Raw genomic sequence first — 5,972 nt, forward strand, 5'->3', positions numbered from 1 at the left:
AGACCAACAAAAGATTTTTTTTCCCCTGGGAAGAGAAAAATCCATGATTAAAAGAGTGCATGATGTTAATATATTTACTGAATTTTAGTTAGCTTTCTTGCTACTTATAATTCTCCATAATCCATCCCCTTATTGGCTTTACACAGACTGGACTACTACCACTGTTATGTTATATCCTGGCTCTAGCTTGTCATCTCTTTCCTGGAATAACTGCATTTGTTTTATTCTAGTCTCCCCCATCTGTATTGAATCTGTCTACAACACTGATGAAAATGCAGTGTTAATATTCATAAATCTGACCTCATGACACAGGTTGTATCAATTTTCCCAATAACTCCTAGTAACTTGGCTTCTAGTAACTTGTATCTAAACAATAAACCCAGGTGATTTATCTGTAAGTTACCTATGCAGGAAATATTGCAATTTTTTACTTATTGCACTATATTCTTCTAAAATGGCTGTCAGGGTCTGGCCCCCATTATCCAGCCTCACATCTTTACTGATATTTGCATGTATTTGGATCTATAAATCATAACGAAAGATTAGTAGCTCTCCTACCATTTAGTTACATTTTTGTACATCCTAATCTTTTTGCCTGAGATTATCCAATTCTCTTTCAACTCGATCTATATTCCATTCCACTTGGTGAATTCTTTTTTAAAAGCTCTTTACAAATTATAGCTAAAAGCTTAAAAGTTGTATTTCATTGTATTTCATCAGTTTGGAAAAAAGTGTGCCCTCCTTTTCCTGCTAACCACACCTATGTATATATATCTGCTTTAGCTCTTAAACTGAGAATCACTCAGTGAGAAAAATATTATTTAATTTATCTTTAGTAGCCTGACCATTAACACAATGTTGGCTCACCTAGCAGGCACATGCTAAACAATGGAATGAATAACTTTTGAAAATTAAAATAAACACTATTTGTTATTTACATTCATATCACTAATGATATAATTGTTAATTTACAATCATATCATATAACTCATACTATTACATTGTTTACACAAATATCCAAATTTTTCTAGATTATAAATTTATATAAAATACCCATTTCTACTTATCACATTGGTGCAGTTCAGTTTCCACATTTCTTTTTCCTTTTGGATAGCTTCCATTGTTCTTCATGCAAAGTCACTAATCGTTTCTTCTGCAGTGTCTCTAGTCTTTAGAAGTCCCTAGACTTTTATTATAAAGAACTACCTTGGGCCAATCATTGGAAGACTCTGAGGCTTATGTTTTTTATTTTTAGATAACAATGCTAGTTATTAATTTTCTACTGCTTATTCTGTGTCAGAAATTATTTTACTTTTGACTTTATGAATGAGGGTATAGAACAGCCAGCATTTTAAGCTAGAAAGCCTGGTTTCAGAGTCTGTGCCCAGAACAACAATATTTACCTGGGAGGATTTCAATGAAGATCAAATGATATAACTTATGTGAGAGAACTTGTAAATTAAGAAGTAATTGTGATATTCAAATAATTACAAAATAATTGTGATGACAATGACAGGGATCAAATCCAGATAAAAGTATAGGAAAAATCTTAAGAATGTAAACAAACTATCGTAGAAAGTTTAACTATAATTTAGATTTGTAAAACTTATCATGCTAAAGAAGCTAAAGATGATGTTTCCTTTATGTGTTCTTTCTTTCTTCTCTAGTTATTGCTAGTCTTACTCTTACAATCTTAGGTTTTTATTTTATTTTATTTTATTTATTTTTTAAAGATTTATTTATTTATACAGAACTGGAGTACAGGCCAGAGGTGCAGGGGTGGTGAGAGGATTCACCAGAGACAGAGTGGGGAGCAGAATAGGTCGACTAAGTACACTGCTGAGGGAGCAGCGGGTGGTTCAGGAGAGGTCTGCCGCACCACATGGGTCACCTCCGGGGCTGGGGATCGAACTCATGCTGAAGTGGCTTTAGCTTCTTAGTGCTGTGTTTTAACCTCCTGTGACACTAGGGAGGGCCAGGTTTTTATCATTATTAAAATTTACCACAAGGACAGTGTCAGTGAGTACTTACCTGTGGACCAATAACCCCTTGTACACTAATGGCACTTAATAAATGGTTATTGAATAAATTAATTAGTTACTAAATGATTTCTTTTGTTCATTTGTGGACATCATCATCTGGACTAAGTCTGTTAGGGTATAGTCATAAAGAGATGAAATCTCAACCCAGTGAGATGATGGGTGGAGGGTGGAATTTAGGTCCTCAGTGGTCACTGAGTCCTTAGTTCTACCACATTCTTAAATAGCAGCACCCATTTTCAAGCTTGGGAAATTTAGGAAATGTAGTCCAACAGCATTATCACTATTTAATATTCACTGTAGCTGAGTTCCTCAGCTGTGCCACATTTTAGTGCTCATGAATAAGTTTATAAAAACAAATTTAATTCATGTGTATTTTTGTGTATTTCACTTCTTGGAAGAAGGTTTTTTTTTTCTAATATATACATTCCTTTTATTAGTCTGAAACACTGGGGCAGGCATGTTATAGTTACAGTAACTCTTGCAAATCACAAGATCACTGAATTTCCACATTAAAAGGGACCTCTAGGCCCTCCCTGGTGGTGCAGAGGGTTAAAGCACAGCACTAACAACGCCTCAGCATGAGTTTGATTCCTGCCCTGGAGGTGATCCACATGGCATGGCAGACCTCTCCTGACCCGCCCTCTGCTCCCCTCAGCAGTGTTCTTGTCAGTTGGCCTGTTCTGCTCCCCACTCTGTCTCTGGTGAATCCTCTCATCCTCTGCATCTCTGGCCTGTACCCCAGTTCTGTATGCATAAATAAATAAATCTTAAAAAAAAAAAAGGGGGCCTCTAAGCACTCAAAAAATTATTTCCTAACATGACACTTTTCCATGTATTTTCATTGAATTTGACAGACTGGGATGACTGATGTTCAGAGAAGAGGCTCAGACTAGGTGCCATGGATGGGGCATTAGATCTAACCTGAGTTACCAGAAGGCTGGATGGGAAGGAAAGTTCAGGAAAGATTAAGAAGGCAAGTAAAAGGTGCTCTGGACAGATGGATGAGAAAAAAAGTCACAGCTGGCTGAAAGTGAACAACAGTGAGGACAGGAAAGAACAGGCATGGAAGGGAGGAAAGAACTAAAAACCAACGGAAGGAAATACATCTGGAAAATGGAGAGTGTTTCTTAAAGCCAGAGGGAATTGTGGTAAGGTGTGAATTCAACAGTGCCTCTCAAACTCTGGTGGAAGGTAAAAGACACAATTTGAAATTCAAAATTGTGTTTCATTTTGATGAATTTAAAGCCATATTGCCATTTACAAAGATAATAACAATTTAAGTGCTTAACTCAGTGCTCCACAAAATAAGGTCTGTGAATAAGTATCTGAGAGCTATCAAGCTAGATAATTTTTACATAACCTTCCCTGAAAACTATAAAACAATTTTCTATTGATGAAAAAAACTTCAGTAAGATTATAACCACTGGTTCCCTTTCATCTACATTCGTATTTGTTTCAAACATTAATATCTATGTTAGGCATACTTTTACCATGAAAATAATGCTGCTGTTCTGTTTTAAGTGTTCAATAAATGTATTGCAGACATCACCTAGTTACCTAGTATGGAGACAAGAGTACTCAACAATCAATAATTCTACAGTGAGGCTTTCTAATGAACCTAAACTCCATTCCCAATTCACTGAGGCTCTCATGTAGGGTTTTGTTGTTGTTGTTGTTGCAATATTTATAATTTTTATCCTTCAATTATTTGAATATTTTCAGGCAAATGGCATCAAAACAAAGGCATTAATACTATTTTTTTTAGTCCACTCTTGTTAACTAAATAAGTGAAACCAAATTAAAGATCTTGAGTGAAACAGTTTGTGCCTTGACATCTTTAACTTGCTGTGACTTTTGCAGAGATATAACCTTCATCTTTCCTCCCAGACAATGTTCTTATGATTGACTCATTCATCATGTCTCCTTGAAGTGGTTTCCCTCACTATTCTACTTAGAATTCCTATCTCAACTCCCACAAAGTTGCTCTCTTCCCATTATCCTTTTGCTTTCTTCATAGAATTTAATCATATTTGCTCATACTGTGTTTGAGATAAAAATCACTAAATAGCACATGCTGTTCTAGGGATCATCTTGGCACAAATTTCATTAAGCATCTTTCATGACTTCTTTTACCCAAATGTGACAAGAATGAAGAACATATTCTAAGGATTTGTTATTTAAAAAAATATTAAGCACTGGCTGATATAGGTTTCTTAGGAAAGTAGGAATTCCAAGGCAAGTCATGAACTGGACAAGAACCTGGGACAATCTGATCATGCAAAAGATCCATCAAAGACTACTGGGGTCAGGTAATGAATAAAGAAGTTTGGGAATGGGTACAGGCAGTTATCTAGGAAAAGGGTATTCCAAGCCCTAAGCTATTTATCAATCTGAATGAGGAACAATAGTGGGAAATGGAAGGGTGCCCCAAGTCTATGTGTGCTAAATCCATATACCAAACTGAATGAGAAAGAATTGATGGAAGTCAAAGTGCTACAGGCCAAAGCTAGTTTCAAGAAGGTAGATCAGGTAATGTGGTTAACTCAGTTGGCATCAGTAGCCTAGGAGACCCCAGTGGCTCAGCCAATCAGTAAGAGACACAACTTGGAGTCACCTATGGCCTATAACCCCACTCCTTGGCCACTGTATACATACAAATTCCTGCTTTTTGGCCCTCAGTGGGTACTCATTTGGAAGCCATCTCTGTTCAGAGAGCTTTTCTACACTTCCTCCTCCCTACCAATAAATCTCTTGCTTCCCTGCTACTTTGGTCTTGACATTGAGTTATTTTATTGCTGAAGACAAGAACCAAAAAAGAGCCTGCCTGGGATCCTCAGACTCAGGCTGCTCCCAAATCCTAATTCATCAACATAGGTAGAAGACAACTTGAAGGTTCCCATTGTCTGAAGATGGGGAAATTTGAGCATCTACAAGAATAATGTCTGTGATGAACTGATACAAATCAAAAATATAAAAGTGCATAAGTTTACAAGGTTATTTAAAATTGGTTAGTTTTAGAGATTCCTGTGGTATCAACTCACTATTCTGAAAGTTAGAAATAGGGGAAAATTAACTTATCCTATTTTTGTAAATTTAATATGTAGGACATTGTTTCTCCCTAAATTAAACAAGATGAGTTTTTAAAACATATTTTAAATATCAGTGAAAAATGAACATTTGCTGGATATTAGCTGATTTTAAAATAATGCCAATTTATCAGATGTGACCATGTTATTTCTAAAAGTTCTTAATTGCCAGTGGTAGATATTAACATAGTTGAAGGTCAAGTAATATTTGGAACTGTTTTAAAATATTCCATGAAAATAAAAATGTGTGTGTGTTAGTAAAACAAGAATGAAAAAATGTTGATAAATGTTGAAGCTGGGTGTGAGAAACAAATGCTTTTGCATTAGTTTGAAAATGATCATGATTACAATTAAAAGCTGATTTTTTTTAAGATTTTTTTTATTCATTTATGCTTACAAGAGCTGGGGTGTACACCAGAGGGACAGGAAGAAAGGGGATTCACCAGAGATAGAGTGGGGAGCAGAACAGGCAGACCTACTGAAGTACACTGCTGAAGGGAGCAGCAGGGGAGACAGGAGAGGGCTCTGCCCCATGTATGTCAGCTCCTTTACTGGGGATAGAACTCATGCTACAGTTTCTGGTGGTAGCTTGATAGTGCTCAGACTTAAACCCTTCCACCACCACCACCAGGAAGGCCCAAAAGCCTTTTTGTTTTAAAAACGTTTTAGCATAAAGTAAACATACAAAACCACTCCCCAAAACTATGAACCACTTAAAGACAAATATAATATTTAAAACATATTTTATGTACATACATTTGGAGCAGTCTTATTTTCAAAAGTCCCTTTTGGACCCTTCCTTCACCCTTCTGCTTAAGAGTTAATCACTGAGCCCTCCCCCCCC

This window comes from Condylura cristata, unplaced genomic scaffold (genome assembly GCF_000260355.1).
Source record: "Condylura cristata isolate star-nosed mole 26May11 unplaced genomic scaffold, ConCri1.0 scaffold00002, whole genome shotgun sequence".
NCBI classification, from domain to species: domain Eukaryota; kingdom Metazoa; phylum Chordata; class Mammalia; order Eulipotyphla; family Talpidae; genus Condylura; species Condylura cristata.